Source organism: Callospermophilus lateralis, chromosome 5 (genome assembly GCF_048772815.1).
Source record: "Callospermophilus lateralis isolate mCalLat2 chromosome 5, mCalLat2.hap1, whole genome shotgun sequence".
NCBI lineage: Eukaryota > Metazoa > Chordata > Mammalia > Rodentia > Sciuridae > Callospermophilus > Callospermophilus lateralis.
The window spans coordinates 46,629,037-46,650,136 of NC_135309.1; the positions used below are offsets into that span (position 1 = coordinate 46,629,037).

At 41.1% G+C, this 21,100-nt stretch overlaps 1 protein-coding gene across 1 annotated transcript in view; it reads right to left on the reverse strand.

Moving 5' to 3' along the window:
* Mcc (MCC regulator of Wnt signaling pathway) overlaps nt 1-21,100 on the reverse strand; it is a 261,754-nt gene that overhangs the window by 199,776 nt on the left and 40,878 nt on the right. The gene's annotated exons all lie outside the window — the stretch shown is intronic.

Sequence of the window (21,100 nt, forward strand, 5' to 3'; positions counted from 1 at the left end):
TAAGTTTCCTCAGTTCACTTCAGAGGAAAAAAAGTAAGTGATCTTCAGAGAAAAACATATGTTTAAATGGAATGATGCACTGGAGAATTATTTTTAAAAAAATTCAGCTGTACTTAGAGGAGCTGAGGGAGAAAGTGTAAATAAAATGGTGAGTGCAGATTTAGCAGTTCTGCTTTTTGATCACACAGGGGACAGGAGTCTCCCCTGGTCCACGTCCTTCACATGACGGGGAGGGAAAGCTTGGAGAAGCACATCCTCACTTGAGGTGTAAAGATGCTTCCTTGACTGGCCTCTCACCACTTCCCTTCCTCCAGGGAACAAAGCTGAGGTAGATGAGATGCAAAGCCAGATGAACACTCTAAGAAGAAAACCAGGGTCCTTTCCCCAGCTGATCCAGCGTTTGCTCAGGAAACAGGCTGTGGCTGCCCCAGGCCAGAGAGTGTCCCTGCAGGTCAATTCCCAAGAGACCACTCTCCTGGCAGATCTCCATCCCTTCCTCCTCAAATGAATTTGCAACATACCTTTTTAAGGTGTGTAATATTTTAAAATAAGAAGTCGGGCTGGAGCTATAGCTCAGTGGTAGAAGCTTGCCTAACATGTGTAAGGTACCAGGGTTCAATCCTCAGCACTGGATATAAATAAATAAAATAAAGGTATTGTGTCCCTCTACAGCTAAAAATATTTAAAAAAAAAAAGTTGCAATGTGCATATTAAGAGAAAAGAAATGAGACTGTGAATGTCAGATGTATTCGCTCTGATGAATTTAAGAAAAAAAAATGCTGGAAAGGAAAGTGGTAAATGGGATTCCTGATATACCAAAAGCCCTTAGGATATTCGTTAAATACTTACTGGCTGAACTTGTCCGTTCAAAGAAAACTTGGAAACATATATGCCTTCAGGGAATATGTCTTGGGAGTCTGCAGTTCACTGAGTATCTTGCTTCTTAATAGTAACCACAGAATAAGGTTTATATTTAAGTTAAATATTTAATTGGTATAAATACACTACTGAGATCACTGAGGCAAAAAAGTGGACTTTTTATTTCTATGTTTTAATGAGCACATTTCTGGCCATTTATGTCTTAATGAGTACATTTTTGGCCATTATGCTTACACCCGTAGAAATTTCTGAGTTTCACAGTTCAAAGACATTTTAATATGAATTAGGTATTTTCATTGGCATCATATACACATGATGGGAAAATAAACAGGTATGTTCCATGAAAAGCAATTATCAACAACTTTTACTGCTTATTTATCTTAATGTTCAAAAATATTTTTATGGAAGAATCTAAAGCACAAAATAGCCAAACCAGGAAAACTGGTGCCTCAAGGATTAGGAGGTTATAAAATCACCTAACCTTATTTCTGCCAAGAAGGGTCATTTACATTGAAATGATAGCGTTCAACCAAGGAGCAGGGTGGACACAGGCTATAGATCTGAAACCAAGTAAGGAAACGAGGGCCGATTATATTTTAGAGAAGGCACAGGCACACACATGGGCTATGAAAAAATAAAATGTTTTGTTTTGTTTTGTTTTGTTTTTCATGCATGAGCCTCAGCGCCACTACAATTTCTGAGTGATTCAGAAACTTCCAAGGTTCTCGCAGAACCAGAGCAGACAAGGATTTTGATGTATATTGCCAGTAATTTAATTTTTTCTAAGGCAGGAGCAGTGAAAATCCATCAGGGTCGTCTCATGCCTGAAAATCAGAATTGAATTACTTTTCACAAACAGCAGAAAAGTAATTTTCATGAACGAGTATGATTTGGGCGACTCAGGGAGGGAAAATCTGAAGTAGGAACATGGAAGCAGAGGAAGGAAATGTGCTTTGTGGGGTTTTTCCTCCTTGAATAACGGAGAGTTCAAGTATTTCAGGCTGTTAGGCTTTCCAGGCAGACGGGGTATGCGGCTCTATTTGACTTCCCCACATGGCACGGGCAACACACACTCAACATTCCAGTTACTTAAACTCGGAGAGGGAAGTAGGCTCTTCATGAATTATGAAGTTCTGGAGAGAGGGCACCAGGGCAGTTTTGAATACGAAACGTAGTAAAATGCTAACTTGTGTTTCAATGTCTTTTGCTGCCTACGGATGTAGACTTTGTTAAATAGGCTGATGAGCTTCTGGCACATTTAAGAACAGCAGGGATATTTGGGGAAAACATTTTTTTGTTGTTTTGTAAATAAAGGGATGATATCACTGAAAACTGGGAAATGAAGAGAAAAAAACTACCAACAAAATCAATATCCACAGGCTGAGGATGTGGCTCAAGCGGTAGCGCGCTCGCCTGGCATATGTGCGGCCTGGGTTCGATCCTCAGCACCACATACAAACAAAGATGTTGTGTCCGCCGATAACTAAAGAATAAATATTAAAAAAATTCTCTCTCTCTCTCTCTCCCACTCTCTCTTTAAAAAAAAAAAAAATCAATATCCACTACTAATTGTTAGCATTTTGTATATTTCATTCCAGTCATTTTTCCTATTTCCTGTCTGGCAGTTAAATATGATAAACATATGAGAAACCAACTCCTGCATTTTAGTCTTTAAAAAAAAAAACAACAAACTGGGCTGCGGATGTGGCTCAAGTGGTAGCGCGCTCGCCTGGCATGCGTGTGGCCCGGGTTCGATCCTCAGCACCACATACAAACAAAGATGTTGTATCCGCCGAAAACTAAAAAATAAATAAAGAATCATTGTTATACAAAATTACATATAAGAGGTTGTGAGGGGAATGGGAAAAAAAACAAGGAGAGAAATGAATTACAGTAGATGGGGTAGAGAGAGAAGATGGGAGGGGAGGGGAGGGGGGATAGTAGAGGATAGGAAAGGTAGCAGAATACAACTGTTACTAATATGGTATTATGTAAAAATGTGGATGTGTAACCAATGTGATTCTGCAATCTGTATTTGGGGTAAAAATGGGAGTTCATAACACACTTGAATCTAATGTATGAAATATGATATGTCAAGAGCTTTGTAATGTTTTGAACAACCAATAAAAAAAGGAAAAAAAAAGAATCTAGATAAAAATATATCTTTAAAAAAAAAAACCTCTTTATTAAAGCTGTTAAATAAACAACAAAAAACTCTAGCAGTAAGCTAAGCCAAATCTTGCTTACAGATTTTCCCCATCTTTAAGGTTTTGCTGTTGTTTATTTAAAATTCAAAAACAAACACTGTTAATGCTGAGTTCAAAGTACAGACATAGAGCCTGGAGGTTAGCTAGGCTTCTCCTCCCACAGCCCCATGGTGTTGGGAGTACACAGACCATAGCTGCTCCACAGCACTGTTTGCTCTGAGTGAGGAGGTGACACAATATGGGGGTGTGTGGGTGGAGGGGAACTAACTGTCTCAAGGTTTTAACAATGTTTAGTTTCTGACTTTTATAAAATGGTTGTTTAGAACTTAAAAGAAATCCTAAAAGTAATGCAGGGGAGGGAAGTGGGTGTTTCCAATTTATTCTGTAACATTTATTTAATCCACATAGTTTAAAAACAAAAGTTTCAAAGATAATGTGACAATTCATTGAGGTATGAAAAGAATATTCATTTATGTTTTTATTTTCATTTTCCACCTTGTTCTTTAACATCTAGTTTGTTTCATTTTTATCGGATACAAAACATGAATAGAATACTAAAAGAATTTAATTTGTAAATACATGAAAATTTCACATACAAGCTATGAAAGCTCATACTTCATTCTATTTTTTTTAAAATGGAGAACTTTATAGAGACTATTAGTTTAAGCAATTATAATATGAGCCCTGTTTGTTACCATATTGATAATAAGATCTCTTTATAAAAACATGTTCCGTGATCCAACTGGCATAGCCCCAGGAATAAATCTGTCATGGAAACATACCATGATTCTGTGGATCTTTTTCAAATATCAGATTGGATAATGGGATTTTGGAACCCCAGAATAGGAGCTGTTAGCAGAAGCAGGGCTACTTCCTTCCTCCAGAGGGAACCCTCAACATGGCAGAGTTCTCAGTTTCTTTTAGTTCAGGCCCATCTTAACCTGGGAGGTGGACTGAACCTTCTCAGACATTCAAGGGCTTTGACTCACACACCTGCTGGAGCCTGGTGCATGGATTCCTGGGACTATGATCCCAGGGAGGTCAACTACAGGTCTGTCACAATGGAGGAAGGACCTCAGCAGGCAAAGCCACATGGAGATGAAGACTCCAAGTCCCATATGTCAAAATGCAGCATATTTGTGGCAAACACTTCAGTGGAAAATGGCTTGTGTGGATGGAGGCCAAGTCTGGGGTGCTTCTTTTAGTCAATCATGGTATACACACTCAGTTGTCATGTACATTTTTCTCATTTGTCAGATTTCCCATGGTAAATTGGCAACTCCTGGAATCCCAGACATGGCAGAAGGCAGATTTTCTGGTTCTGCACCAGGTCTTGTCAAGTTTCTGATCCCTACCAGATCTATTTCCAACTCTATGTAGGTGATTGATTCTCTACACAGAAGAAGTCAAATTGAACTTTCAGACACAAATCTTATCTGGTCATTGTATCATTCCTCCAATAGCTCCTTGCTGTCTGTTTTGTTTGTTTGTTTGTTTGTTTGTTTTTTAGAGAGATTTTTTTTAAATATTTATTTTCTAGTATTTGGCGGACACAACATCTTTGTCTGTATGTGGTGCTGAGGATCGAACCCGGGCCGCACGCATGCCAGGCGAGCACGCTACCACTTGAGCCACATCCCCAGTCTGCTCCTTTCTGGTCTCCTATTCTGCAAATTGAATCTCCACATGAGGCTGTGAAGCAGGGGGGTGGTGGAAGCTGATTACCTACCCTCTACTCCTCTCCTTTTGGAAGGAGCTCTGCTCCCCTCTGTGTGGCTGCATAGGGGTACTGCCTCAAAAGGATGGTCATAATTCCTTCCCCGCACAGAGACTGGTTGGTTGAGGTTAAGAACTTGATCCAATTAACAGATGGGGAACAAAAAAGGCCTGAATATAACACCCCGACCTCAGGATTAAACCAGGAAAAAGTGACTCCTGAGCTAATCTGGTTTGTTTTTGAAAAGGTTTCTCAACTTTCAACTGAAATAAACCTAGAACTCAGACCATGTTAAACCAACCCGCCTATGACAGATGTATAGTCTATTTATAAGGCTACGGGACTAAATATATCCTGATCTTTTCAAGTCAATGGGATGTAAGAATATCACATGATCCATGATTTCCACTCTCTAGTTTATGTAGCTAAACTACACTGAACCCACTCCCTTCTCTAATCTGGCTTGTTTAATACATCAGTGGGAATGGTTTTAATGGAGATTGCTCAGATATCACATTTCCATTCCTTAGAGAGTCTATACATCAAAGGTTTCTAGACTTCTAGCCCTTACTGTTGCTACACAAGAGCGGATGGGAGACTGCATTAGAGACGACCAGAATCTGTGCTCTAGGAACCAAAGCCTCAGGACCGGAAGTGCTGAGAACTGGGATTTCAGCTTTTACAGGTCTGAGAGTCTTCAGGTCTAGATAAAGATACTGGAGTAAGACATACAAGGCTTTTGCACAACCTGTCTTCCTCTTTACTCTCTACCCCAAGAATCAGCAGAATGTTAATCCTAGAAGGACCTCAGAGATAGATCCTTATTCAAAAAATAATAAACTGGGGGAGGGGGGGTAATTTGACTTAGAGCAGAGTTGGAAGAAAGTACACCCTTGCCCCACTCACAACACAGCTCCTCCAGGACATTACGTAGACTCTTGCACACCAGTACCAAGACACTGCCATCTCTTTTGGGTGCTCTGTGTAGTTGGATCAGAAATAGTGCTATCCATGTGGCAGAATAATAATAGGGTCTGAGCTATAAGGCACATCAACATAACTATATAGAAACTCAACAAACTTGTGGTCTTTTCTCTAGAGTGTGGTAGAATTCTGATTAAATGGAACAGATGACCACACATTACTCACATCTCCTTTCTAAGAGCCACTAAGATGTTGACAAAGGAAAAATAAATTAAAGAAATAGATTAGGGGGCTGGGGATGTGACTCAAGCGGTAGCGCGCTCGCCTGGCATGCGTGCGGCCCGGGTTCGATTCTCAGCACCACATACAAACAAGGATGTTGTGTCCGCCGATAACTAAAAAATAAATATTAAAATTCTCTCTCTCTCTCTCTCTCTCCCTCCCTCCCTCCCTCCCTCCCTCCCTCCCTCTCTCACTCTCTAAAAAAAAAAAGAAATAGATTAGGGCAAGAGAATAGGACTGAAGATAGCAGAAAGGTTTTTTCAACAAATTTTGGGAAGACAAAATAGAAATATGCCTGATTTAACTTCCTCAACTCTTATTCACAAAATAAACTAAAGGGGGGGAGTAATTTGACTTAGAGCACAAGAATTGGTGCTCTTTATAAAAGAACCGGCAGAGGAGATACTAAGAAAATTAACTTGCTCTCATAAATTAGAGGCTCAGATTTAGGGAAATTGTGTACCACAGAAGACAGGGGTAAGACCTGAGATTGAAAACTGGGAAAGTGTTAAGAGTTTAGAGAGCTATTAGGCTCCCAGGTCTTTGCCTTAACCCTTCATAGGTACAGGACTAGTGTCTTCTCACCTTCACCACCTTCCCTGAACAGGTAAGTCTGGACAAGGAAGGTTGTCAACCACAGAAATCAGGCACCAAAGGCTTAGAACGGGAAATAGTATTAAATAAAAATATACACTCTGAATGTATGTTTGTATCAGATAGTTTTCTGTTATTATAACAAAATACCAGAGGCTGAGTACTTAAAGAGAAAAGAGGTTTATTTAGCTCAAAGTTCTTGACACTGACAGCACATAACTTCTATCAGCTCAGCTGTGGTGAGGACTTCCCAGCAATGGCATCATGAATGGAGGCGCTTATGGGACAGGCGGTGGGGAAGTAGAGAAAGATAGATCATATTGCCTGACAGGAAGCCAAAAAGAGGCCATATTTGTTCTTGTAGAGTCAACACTCCAATGAGAATTAACTCAGGGCCCCAGAAGAACTACCTTAATGCCCACAGAGAGCACACACTCAATGACCCAATAAGCTCCTATGAGCTCCCTCCACTTCAGCAATGGCACACTGAAGACCAAGCCTCCAACACATTAGCCCCCGTGGGGCAAACTATATCCAAACCAAAGCCAAACTCATTACTCCAAAGTTTCATTTTCCCAAATGTTGTAAGTGAGACAGATAACTCTACAGTAAGAGATTTGAAGAAGTCTCCTCTGAAAAAACATAAAAGACTTTCAGTTATTTCTGGACATGTGGATTGACAAAACAGTTAGCCCCAAAGCCCACCTGTTGATTAGTCTAGCTACTCCCACAGAGCCTTGACTCAGATGAGTCACATTCTGTTAAGTAGGAACAGACAACCCAAAACACCTCCAGCAGAAAGCATAGAGAACAAATCAAATAACACAGTATAAAATGAAAACTCTCTCGCTAATAAAACATGCTTTACTTTTTGTCATTGCCTGTAACCCCTAACTGGTGTTAACCTCATCCTCTCATCCACCACAGCCACCTTTGGTAACAGTGCAATATACAAGGACTGTTCTTCCTTCTTCCACAGTATTTCTCATTTCAGCAAGATAGTAACAAAATTTTCCAGAATATCATTTGAGTTCCTCTGTGTCAGAAGAGAGATAGCCTGGCTGAGAGATTAAACTTGGAAAAGAATCCTTCAGTGGCACATTAGAAAACTTCCATCCTAATCCCAGTGGCTCGGGAGGCTGAGGCAGGAAGATGGCGAATTTAAAGCCAGCCTCAGCAAAAGTGAGGCACTGAGCAATTCAGTGAGACCCTGTCTCTAAATAAGATACAAAATAGGGCTGGAGATGTGGCTCAGTGGTCTAGTGCCCCTGAGTTCAATCCTCTGTACCACCCCCACTCAAAAAAAGAAAAAAAAAACTTGCATAAGTCAGTCAGTGGTATGCTTCTCAGATTTCTCCATGATCCCACTCTAGGAGGGAGGGCCAGTATATGAGCTGACAGAACCAGGGTCCCAGCCAGAGACTGAACAGATAGATAAAATAAAAGACAGAATTAACCAGTAACAAAATTAAATTTTATATTTAGGTTTTTAAAAACTACAAATAGAAGAAGACATGAATTAATTAATTATTAAGAATTTTTTAAAAACATCCCAAGAGGGCTGGAGCTGTGGCTCAGTGGTAGGGTGCTTGCCTGGCATGTGAGGTCCTGGGTTCGATCAGTCCTCAGCACCACAAATAAGTATATAAAATAAAAGATCCATTAACAACTAAAAACATATTTTTAAAAAATCCCAAGAACCTGAGCTTCCTATACATTCGGTGACTCTTCGATGATGCAGTTGCCTAAGACTAATGCCATTTCAGATGGTAGCAGGAGAAGGAGGTGCCTAGGACACTGGGGGATCTTCCATGTATCAAGCAGACCTGGCTGAGGCTCTCTGTGGCCACTGCATTTGAGGAGGGCAGTGAACAGAGAAGAACATGCCCACAGACCAGACTGACACGGCTCCAGACTTGAGGGAATCGTGTTTCCCACTTTGGTATTTCAGAAAGCCATTCATTTTCTTCATTCTCACCAAAAGGAATAAAAACTGTGTTATGGAAAATTAAGAAAGCGAAGCTGTTGATTTTTGCAAAAGGAAAAGGGGTCAGGGAAGTCCAGGATAAGTGATCAAGCCAGGTTACAGGAATCAGTGATCATGAGAGCTTCCACTCCCCGCTGAGATTCAGATCCAGTTTGCAGTGAGATACCATGTAGGGAAAAGTCCTCTTTAACTAGTTACTTATGCATGTTTAGACCAAAACATGTTTCAACCAAACATCCTGTTTTAGTTTAATGAATTCTGAAACTTGCAACTACACCCTCTGCATATCAATATATTCCAAAAACCCAGGTCTATTACCATGTTTTTCTTGCTCTTTTGTTCCTTTTATAGGATAGTATCAGGTGCTGACCTGATCTAGGATTTTACTGCATTTACACCAACCCTTTTCTGGAATGAACCTTCTATATAAATAAATGGATGGTAAAGAAAAGACTATTTTATTAAAATAAATGATTAACTCACATACCAGTTAAACTTCAATGACTCCAGAATACTCAAGAAAGCCAATTTTTGATTTCTGGAAAATAATTCACAAGTATTAGCCATACCCAATGCTTTTGCCCTTTTTCCGGTTTAAAAATGGATACTGGCTCCCTTTGCCTCCTGAACCAAGTTATCCATTCCTGGTCTGGCAACTAAGGCCTTGGCAGTCTGCTCATGGCTCTCTGACCCACCCAACAAATAGCCTGACCCACATTCAAGTTTTGCAATGGGTTGGAACACCATTACGGCCAACAGTAAACAGACAACAGGCTCCACTTCGGCAGTACAAGCAAAGTAAACATACAAAAATCTGGTTACCATATTTCTTTGGAAAGCACCTATGGAAAGATTAAAATTATCTAAATCTAAACGACTGATTCTAATAGGCATGGCTTATCTAATAAACAAATGTCTAAATGGGAACATGCTTTTCTTACTCTCAAATTACTTATGTAATGTGAATACAAGTGTTGGCCTCCACAACTCTCATAATTTCAAAACACATGGAATGGTCACCTATATTTCCATGAAATATATAAAATAAATACAGTGAAGTAATCTACAAGTAGACTTACAAGATTAAAACCTGTAAGAGCAAATATATTTTGATCCTCCAGTAGTTAGACTTTCAGCAAATGAAGGAAATACTCCAATTATATAATACTTGATATAATCTCTGGAATCGGAGCAAGAATGTGTTTAACATGTGCTTGGAGGTTTAGCTGATACATTATGAAACTTTAGAGGTCTCAGCTTTTAAAAAAAAAAGCTTTAAATAACATTTCCAAATACAACATTTGGCTACTATGAGTATCTCTGGTGTTTGAGAATTTACTTAGTCTGAAAGATAAAATGTCAGACTCCAAAAGGAAAGAAACAAAATTAGTGCAAACCCACAGTTCTCTCCCACTGGAGAAATAATTTCACTAAGCAAAGGTACTGATTTCTACCTTGGCGGCTGGGCATGAAGACAGCTAACCAATGCAAAGATGTCCCCCTAAAGTAATTAGGAAAACAGCCTTGCACTGCCCTGCTGTCCCCCAAAGGCCTGGTCTATACATTCTCATAAACATGACACTGTCTAAATACATGTGGAAAGAAAATCTACCATGACCACAAACTTGTCATAGAATCTGACTTTCTCCATTGTCATTCAATCTGCAGTGCTACCCACAAGTGTACAGAAGTTACTGATAAGCCAGTGTGGGTTCAAAATGACACAGATCTGTTAGGGTGAACCATCTGGGTAGTGCCTCCTTCTGGAAAGCACATAAAAAGTAATACTTTTTTCCCATGTAGGTTTATCCCCATCTTGAGGAGCAAAGAGCAAATCAAAGAAATCTCTTATAACCTCTTTTTTGTGTTCTCCAAGTCATCTGGTGTTTTTTTGTGTGTTTGTTTGTTTTTCTAATCCAAATGAACATTTCAAATTAATCTCAAGCTATCAGCAATCCAACTAGTCAGAGAGAACAGTGAGCTCAACAGAATTCAGCTCTTGCCACAATACCTTTGGAGCAACTGAGGACACAGGGCCAACAAGACATGGACCACTAAGATAATAGTTGGTTTGGAATCCAGCATGAAACACAAAACTCCTAGGGAAGAATTTTTAAACTGCACTTTATCACTCCGCAACCCTCCTAGGGATGTATGGCTTCTGGGTTTCAGCTTCTCAGTGTCAGTTAACAAGTGACAATGCCGCATACGTCTGTTTCTTCTGTTATTTATCCCCTCCCCCAAATGATGGAAAATCCAAAGGGATTCAAACCATAAAGAATTCCTACTGAGACAATTTAAAACCTATTCAATCACAGCAGCTGCCACTTTGAGAGGAAAAAAAAAAAAAAAAAGTCCAGGAGTAAGGACCAACAATGTAATCAGCATCCAAGGAGATCAGATAATGTCTGGAGTCTGGGCTTCACATGACACAGAGGCCAAGGAGCCAGCCTTTCTGCAGAGGGCTAGAAAGATATCTTGTTATAAAGGCTTTGAGATAAAGTCCTGGCCAAAAGTATTTCCCAGGAGAAAGATGGGGAACAAAAAAGAAGGGAGTTGTGGTGGAAAAGACACTTAGATTTAGTCATAAAACAAGGTTTACTAGTAGAGAATTTGATGAACAATGGAAGGAAAATAACATTTGGCCTCAACAACTCAGATTCTAGAGGTTTCAGGGCTCCAAAGACAGTTAAAACACACTTCCACGCCCTTGTCCCTGGACGGAGATTTAGTACAATGAGATCCCAACCCACTGAGGTATGTTTTAAATTGGTAAATTGATACATTCATTCTTCCAAAAGCAATTTCTCATAAAAAGTGAAATCTCATCTTGAGGTGGAGGAAGAGGGACGTGAAGGGGGAAAGCTAATCTCAAGGGAAGAGGAGCATGGTGTTCCCTTAGAGAACTTCAGGCAATCCAGAATCTTCCAGATTCAGAGAGAGGTATGGGAAGGGAGGGTCGATTTGATTTCTAGAACAGGAAGGTCGTTGGACCCTTTGACAAGGGCCTATTATTTGCGAGTTCAAGCGGAAATCCCAAGGAATGGCAAGAGGCAGCTAATCTTATTTTGGATGTAGTCAGAGGCCCCAAGCCAAAGAATCCTAAGAATATATAATGCTTGTGTTTCCAGCTGTCAGCTTTTCGTTATTTTCTCTTAAAGCTGTCTCGTCCCTTTCTGTGATTACGACTATGAAACCTTCCCACTGTTATGTTGTGAACTACGTGCTGCAGGCGCTGACTTACACACTGTTTCTGTAGACCCTTCTGCTCTCCTGCTTACCCATCACCTAGGGAAGGAGGGAGGCTGCAGTGCAATGTCTCTAAACCCAACCACAAGGATCATTCACATGATTATTATGTTCAGGACAGGACCCATGGCTTAATCGGTCACAGACCAGCAAAAACTGAGATCCAGGATGATCAGGAGATTTGAAAAAGTTCTCTGGAATTTTTAGGGGCTTTCCTCACTCGATCCCTTTCAGTTCACCATAGATCACATTCTTTCTACCTCTGACCTCAGTTTGTGGCAAAGGAAGGTGCTGGACACTGGTCTAAAGTCTTAAGGCCCGACCCTGCCCTGGAGCAGTTTACAGCTACTAGGGAAGATAGAGCTTATACATACAACACAGGTAATAACCAGGCATGGTGGCACACACCTGTAATGCCAGCAACTGGTGAGGCTGAGGCATGAGGATTGCAAGTTCAAGGCCAGCCTCACAACTTAATGAGACCTAGTCTCAAAGTAAAATATGAAAAGGGCTGGGGATGTGACTCAGTGGTAAAGTACCTCTGGGTTCAGTACACAGTACAAAATAAATAAATAGCCAGCTGTGGAGGCACATGCCTGTAATGCCAGTGGCTCAGGAGGCTGAGGCAAGAGTACCTTGAGTTCAAACCCAGCCTTGGCAACTTAGTAAGGCACTAAGGAACTCAGCGAGACCCTGTCTCTAAATAAAATACAAAAAAGGGATGGGGATGTGGTTCAGTGGCTGAGTGCCCCTGGTTCAGTGCCCTCAATAACAATAAATAAAGAATAGGTAATAATATAATTAGGAAAAAAAATAACTTACAAAAATCCAGAAGAGTGACCCCTTGCTAACAGCAGGGACAACTGAGGAATGCTTTGTGATGATGGAAACATTCAGTGGAAAAAGAGGAGAGATTCAATAAGGTCCACTCCCAGCAGGACAGGGAGGTGGACCTTAACCAGCACACCAAGGTGGACGTTGGAATGACACACAAGATACTTAGGTAAACAGAGAACAGCACGGATGGGGATGAGGAAGAAGTAGAAAAACAAGAATGCTTTTGTTGCCAAGCTAAGAAATGTGGACTTTCTATTCCAGCAGCCATGAAGACTTCTCCTGGGAGCTACTTCTTCAGACAGAAGTTTTAGTAGAAATAAAAGTGATGTTTAAGTAAAGCAGCATCTGAAAGGTGACAGTTCTGGAAGTGCAGTAGAAAGTATATTAAAGAAAAAACTGGGGCCAAGGAAATTGAGAGGACACTCGGTAGGGCAGGTATGAGATGATAGTGGGTAAACAAAGGAAGGACGGAAGTACAGATTAAGAAAGAACAATCTAAGGTTGTGGCTCAGAGGTAGAGCGCTTGCCTGGCAGGTGTGAGACACTGCGTTTAATCCTCAGCACCACATAAAAATAAAATAAAGATACTGTATCCATCTACAGCTAAAAATAAATATTAAAAATATTTATTAAAAAAAATATTAAAAAAAAAAAGGAAAGAACAATCTAAAGGACAGGTCAGGGTTGGGGTTGTAACTCAGAAGTGCCCTGGGTTTGATCCCCAGCATTGTCGAAAATAAATAAATAAATAAATATGGGCAAGGTCAATGGGATTTGGCCATCAAACTACATGTGGAGAAATCGAAGCTTTGAAGCCACAGGTATAGACATATTAGAAAATGACATTACCATGACCAGAGAGAGGATGTCAGGAACATGCAACAGGTGGCCACTGGGGTAGGGTGTGGTTCCCTGTTAAGACAAAGCCCACAGGCAAAAAATCAGGGGCTGAATTAAAGCTCTGCAGTGACCCCAGAAAGCACTGTGTGCGGAATCACCCAGAACTGAAATCCAAATCTTGAGGGTGAAGGAGAAACCCAAAGAGTCCCAGAACTCAGCCAGGGGTTCACCTCATACTCAGGGAGCTGAAAGAAGCCGAAAAGGTCAGGAAAGCAAGAAAAGAAGGAAAAACCTCAAGAGCAGGCTAAGGATAAAGACAGTGCATGAGAGAAAGGCAGGAGGGCACATCGCATCTCAGTAGCACTAGCTGCTCAAGGAATCAAAGTAAATGAACACAGAAAACCCCACTGGACGGGGGTGCACAGGTCGCAGACACCAGCCCATGTGCTTTATTCAACTTTATCCGGAATTACCAGTGCCTCACTACTAGGGTAAAATGAAAATATAAAAATAAATTTTATTTCTGGGTAAAGTCTTATAAGAAATTACCTTGTTGCTTTCTGAACTTCCTTAGGGTTGAAATACTGGTTTCTAAATCTTCTCAATGCTAAAAGGGACAATGTAGGTCAGATTTGGTGGGTCCAATACACTTACCACGAAAGGTCCTAAATAGCAAAGCTGTTTTCACCCTCCACGGCACCATGGAGTTCTAATATAAAATACTCCCTCCTCTGGGAACAGGACAGAACCATGCTCGCTGGTTCTTAGTGTACTGTGCAATCTTTTCACCCCCAGCCCTGTCATCGAAACACCTGATTTGGATACCACACTCCGGGGGATTCAGAAAGGCAATGGTGAGCGGTACGCAGTAGAGCTCAGTCCCTTATTTACCCTACAACAGTCATTCTCCTTCAAAGCTGCCAATCACAACAGCATCAAGGTCTACTCAGGAGGTCAGTGAAGAAAAGAGGATGACAGTAAAATATCCTGACTTTACCGAGGTCAAGTCAAAAGAATAAGAGTTGCTTATGGTCCAATCTCCCCAATGTCCAAGCGATATTCTTTTTCTTCAGAGCTTCTGTGGAGACAAGATTTCCCTTCAGGTCTGCCAATTCCATTCCCTCTACCTGTGTTCTGATCCCATTTTTTTTTTCCAGACTGTACCCAACTGTTGATTCATTAGTTATTTTCTCTCTTTTGCATCGTCTCTCCCTTCTTTACCCTACAAATCTGCTCAGTACCTCCAGCTGTCTCCACATCTGTGTGTTCAGGGCATATACAACCCACCTGCCGCGGCAGGGTCTCAGGGGCAGATAGCAGAGTGGCACGCTTTACCTCACTTTCAGTCTGCTCCACCAGGATCAGGGGAGGACAACTGAGCAGACAGATGAAGCTAGTCTCCAGGGCCTGATACCCAGACTTCCCTGCTCTGGCATTACCCTCTACCCCCAAGCCTTTGGTTTTTTATCATCTGCTAAGCTATCTGTGATTCTAAGACTTGCCATAATACTAGCCACTTCACACTCAAAAGCACAGTCTTCACAAAGGAAAAATTTTAAAAAAATATATCGCAGAATTTCAGGAACCACCATCAAACAATAAGAAACATCTGGAAATCTGGAAGGAAGAGAACTTCTCTGGCATACTGAAACCCAGACCAAAGACCGTATCCCTCTAAGGCCAGGCCTGTTTCCCCTCAGGTCTTAGAGATGGACTGTGGTAGCAGAAGTAAAGATGGACAGTGAAAATTTTCCACTGTCCCAAGTTACACAGAACCTTCTATCATTACCTCAGGGGAGAAGGGCAGCCACCATGCCTGAAGAAGAGGAGCATCTTCCCCAATCTCAATCTCAATCTCTCAAAGACTATGAGAGTCAGTGACTGTTCAGATATCAGAGATGAAAAAACTGCGTGGAAGATGGTCTCATCCAACCTTCTTAAGTTTACACAAAAGGAAAAGGGGATATAGAAAAAAGTTTGCTCAAGGGACCCACAGCATGATAGAGACAGCTGGGATCAAATCCAGGCTTCTTGTATCATCACCCCCCATCAGCCTCACCACCCTGCCTCCTGACATCTGTTCTTTTACGCGCTCAGACATGTGCCTTTACAAACAGGCTTTTTTGAAGTTGCTTAGGTTACCATTTTTTTTTTTCCCTGTGATCCTGTGTTCTTGCTATTGGAATCTTAACATCAATCACAAAGTTATGTCACAGGCTTCCTGGGAAGTGCATGCAACTGTTTATTTAAGCGGTGTGGGGAATTCAGATCAAATATTCAGTGACTCAAAACTGAAGATGAAGGCAGCCAACGCTGGAAAATGCATGTGGCTTTTTCAAATGGGCTGGATTCCAAGCATGTGTAATCCTACTCCCTCTACTTCCTATGCTATGATGACTGGAAATCTTGGGGTCAGGCCAAGGTCGACCTCCTCACACAAAGGGAACTCCCAAGGACGGTCTTAGAAAAACACGGCCCCCCAAACAGGTAGGTTTAGGACACACCGTTCCAGCAAACTGTCTCAACTGACAAATTCTCTACAACTGTGTTGGTACACAAAGGATTTATACCTCTCCTTACTAACTCAAGAGGCTGAGAATTTATCCAGAAGGGTTTCTTACAGAACTGCTTTAACAATGCAATCAGAACTACTTTACTCGGCTCCACTTTCCTGCATGTTAACAAATCACTACTGTTCCAAAGAAAATAAAGTTAAGCTTATGAACATCAGGAGGAGTATCTCAGTTGTCCACTACTGTCTCTGTGACTGGCGGGTGTGCTGATCACAAAATCTGGAATATGTTCAACATCAGTCTGGGCCAGCCGAAGGGTATGCTCTTCCGTAACTTTAATCAGTACCACCTTTTTTTTTTCCTTTTTAAGCAAAAACATTTTTATTGCCTAGATTAGATTTCAACTATTGAATTAAAGTTTCCATTTTATCCCACTCATTTGTGCTTGAAAGCAGAATACCACCATAAAATACACTAGGAGAAATTTTGAGAGAGAACTTCTCTGATAGTTTGGAATCCTTTACCGTGGGATCTCCAGAGTCAGGGAAGCAAGCAGAGTACTACAGGGGCTCTGCTGTAACCCAACATGCAAAGAGGCTGTCTGTAAGCTCACAGGCAGATTTGGACTGAGCAGAACTGTGACAATGTGGGGGAGCTATGGTCCCTCCCCAGAGGCAGCAGGTACTCAGGCTTAGCCCACTGCCACTGCAAGAAAGACCCTGCCAGTGTTCCTGGATCTCCCTGCCTCTCAAGAGAAGCCACGAATCCAGAGTTTAGGGGAAATCTCAATTTTTAAAATGTTAACTCAAGTTGAAAATGAAACAAAAACAACAACAACAACAACAACAAACCACTGCGGTGCCAACCAAATAGGCCCAGGGCTTGCCTTGGTTGCAGTCTGCTACCTCCCCTCCATAGGACATGGGAATAATGCATATTCAGTGACTGACTGTCAAAACCAGATTGTTTTGTGTCAGAAACCCTCCGGTGACCTGAGGGGATGTGTAAAGGGAAGAGGAACAGGAGAACAGACAGCAAAAGATTGTTTCATTGACTTAGGGATAAGGTATTCAGGTTCTCTGGTAAGGCAGGTAAGTCTTTTGTCCACTGAGGAAATCAACACAAAGATCTGCTCTCTTCACCCTGTTCCTCTATTTACATCCCATCAACACCTCACCAGTGGCTAGATTTTTATTCTTTCTGAAATGATCTCAAACAAGCGTTCAGGACCATTGTCCCTGTGCTACACATAGTTTTAGACCCTCAGCCACTGCCTACCCCACAGCAGCCTCTGTGACATCCCAGACTCCAGCTTCTCTCCACCTTACCCCAATCCTAGTCCAAATTACACACAGCTACTAACTGCCTTCTTCTTAAATGGGCACAATATAAATTCTCTGGAAGTACACAGGAAACTGTTAATAGCAGTCGCCTCTAGGAGGAGGATGGGAGAACCCGGAGCCTAGGTTCAAACAAGGCTTGTTTTCCCCTGCAGGTCCTTCCTGAATTTTTAAAACAATGAGAGTATTATTGGGATATATGGAATATATCCCGGAGCTTCTAGATTGAGTATCTATAAGACATCTCCCCATCCGCAACCCACCACAGCACATAATGGACTAGAGATTTTTATAAGTGAGATGAGAGTGCTTTGAGAAATCAACCACAGCAGAGCTTGGGACACATATGGGAAGAGCGGAGGTGGAAGTTGGCAGGATCTGAGATTAGAAGAAACGCAGAAACTGAAGGAAGCCATATGTCTGCAGAAGGATGGCATGGTGGGCTCCCCTGCCTTAGCCTGAAAGGTCAGCAGTAGGGTCTGCCCTGAAGTCAGACATCAACTGTCCCAAGGGCACAAGAGATGCACAGGAGGGACTGGCACCTCTGGATAGGGAGCTCCTCTCTGGCACTGGGAATGCCACACTCCACCCTCACTTTCAGTGCCCAGGAACACTCCTCTGGATGAAAGATGGGCCAGCAGGGCCAACAGATGAGAATGGGGAGGCAGCCCAGTGGGTACCTGTCCTCCAGGTGTGAACATGGAGCATTAACCAAAGGTCCCCAGACAGGAAAGAGGGTGGGGGGATGGATATATGTATGTATGTATGTATATATATATATATATATATATATATATATATATATACACACACACACACACACACACACACACACATACATACACACACACATATGAAGCAAATAAGAAATCCCAGAGAAAACAGAGATAGAGATCCACAAAATTGAAGCAAAAGAGAATTTTAGGAGGAAAAAATGAGTATAGTCAAAGGTATTACAAAACACATAATAGATACATGAAATAAAGACATTATTATGAAAAGGAAAAAGGATTCAACAATTAAAATTTGGAGTTTTGAAGTTAGAAATTCAATAGAATGATGGGGGGAAAAGAGGGTGACAAAATTCCCAGAAAACTGGGTAAGGGGAAGGAGGAAAAAAAGTTTAATAAGTCAGTTGAAGAGTTAGTCCAGAAATACATTTTTTAAAATATATATATATATATTTTAAAAATATACAACAAAAACTAAGTGAAATAAGCCAATCCAAATGTTATCTCTGATACGTGGATGCTGACTCACAATGAAACGGGGGCTGGGATCAGGAGTGGGGTGGTGAGGGTTCACCAGATTGGGCAGGGGAGAGTAGTGGGAAAGGATGGGGGATGGTAATAGAAAAGGCAGTAGAATGAATCGGACATAACTTTCCTATGTTCGTATAGGAATACACAGCCAGTGTAACTCTACGTCATATACAACCATAAGAATGGGAAGTTGTACTCCATATGGGTATGTCAAAATACATTCTATTGTCATGTATAACTATAAAGAATAAAAAATAAATAATAAATTAAAACATATATATATATATATATATATATATATATATATATATATATATATATATATATATATATATGACAAGCTGGGCACCATGACTTACATATGCAACCCCAGCTACTCCAGAGGCTGAAGCAAGAGGATAGCAAGTTCGAGGCCAACCTGGACAACTTTGAGAGATCCTGCATCAAAATAAAAAGACAGAAAGGGCTGGGGGTATTGCTCCTTGGTAGAGCACTTGCCTAGCACACTCCAGGCCCTGGGTTAGATTACCAGTACCACAATAAATAAATAAGTACAAGAAAAGGCAGTAGAAAGGATGCAATTAAATAAGGATTTCCAAGAGCCAACGAACCTATCTTCAGATTGGAAGAGCCCTTAGGTGCTAAGCTGAATAAAGGGAAAAAGATGGATTCTCATGAAATGTCACAATATCAAGCAGAAAACATTCTGAGTCTCCAAAGAAAGGTTCATCCAAAGGCACAGAACTCAATAGCATTGACTGCAATTCCTTTCAAATGCTGAGGGAAAATGACTTTGAACTCAGCATTTCACATTCAGCCAAATTACCAATTAAATATGAGGACTGATAAGCATAGGCTCAAAGGACACTTGCCGTGCATTCCTTCTCCAAGCCTACTTCAAAATGTGCCAGCAAAACTAAAAATATGTCTATGGAAAAAAAAAATAAGATAGAGAGTAGAATTTAAGAAAAAGTAGAATTAATCAAAAAATAAAAGGAAATTTCAGGATGATGGCTGTGCAGCAGGCCCTAGAAACAGTTCTTATTAAAGCAGTCAAAAAGTTGTATAATTAAGAGAATAAACTTTCATTGACAGAAAGAAGATAAATATTACTACTATTAATCAAAGCAGGCAATTAGGAAGTCCAGGAAGTTTAAGGCTGAACAATGATATCCATCTTTTTTTGGGGGGGTGGGGTGGGCAGAGCTGGGGATTGAACCCAGAGCCTTGTATATGTAAGGCAGGCACCGTACCAACTGAGCTATATATCCCCAGCCCCTTGAACAATGATATCCACACATGAGGAAACAGAAGTGTGCCATGACCCTTAGCAAATGACCAGACATAAAGACAGCTTCCCCCCACGTGGCCTAAGCTTAGCTTAGGGAGTCCACCTTCATGTTCTACTCATTTATGTTCCATTTGTATTTTTTGATACCATGTTTTAAGTGGCATCTGAGCCTCTAGAGCCAACCAAAATCAAAAGTAGACCATCTTTTTGGATTTTTCCCTACAGAAGAGTGTGAAAGACAATGTTAGTTGCCCGAGTTAACCTTACCTGCCTTTAATATAGACCTTCAGAAACAGAAAAGCTGCCAGGTGTGGTGGCGAATACCTGTAATCCTAGTGGCTTAGGAGGCTGAAGCAGGAGGATCACAAGTTCAAAACAAGCCTCACCAACTTACGGAGGCCCTTAGCAACTTAGCAAAACCCTGTCTCAAAAAATAAAAGGGCTGGGGAATGTGTCTCAGTGGTTAAGCACCCCTGAGTTCAATTCCTGGTTCCAAAAAAAAAAAAAAAAAAAAAACAGCTAAATTTGATTTCCCAGCCTCCTTTGCAACTTGATCACAGAGCCAAGGAGATGTAGGCCAAAGTCCTTTGGGGAATTATTCATTTGGAATAAAAGGCCATGTCTTAATAAGAATAAAGCTTTGCCCTGTCCTTTCCCTGTTTTTCCTGCCATTCTGTGTTGAAAATAAAAACCACACATTAAGAATGATAGGACTGGGCTGGGGATGTGGCTCAAGTGGTAGCACGCTCGCCTGGCATGCATTCGGCCCGGGTTCAATCCTCAGCACCACATACAAACAAAGATGTTGTGTCCACCGATAACTAAAACAAAATAAATAATTTTAAAAATCCTCTCTCTCTCTCTCTCTCTCTCTCAATCTCTTTAAAAAAAAAAAAAAAAAGAATGACAGGACTGAGGCTGGGGATGTGGCTCAAGTGTTAGCATGTTTGCCTGGCATGCGTGGGGCGCTGGGTTTGAACCTCAGCACCACATAAAAATAAAATAAAGATCTTGTGTCCACCGAAAACTAAAAAATAAATATTAAAAAAAAAATTCTCTCTCTCTCTTAAAAAAAAAAAAAAGAAAAAAGAATGATAGGACTGGAAGGCAAAAGTTCCAAAATGATCTCTATGTGTGCCTACTGCAGCTTTAGATGAATTTCAGATTAGAAAATTAAC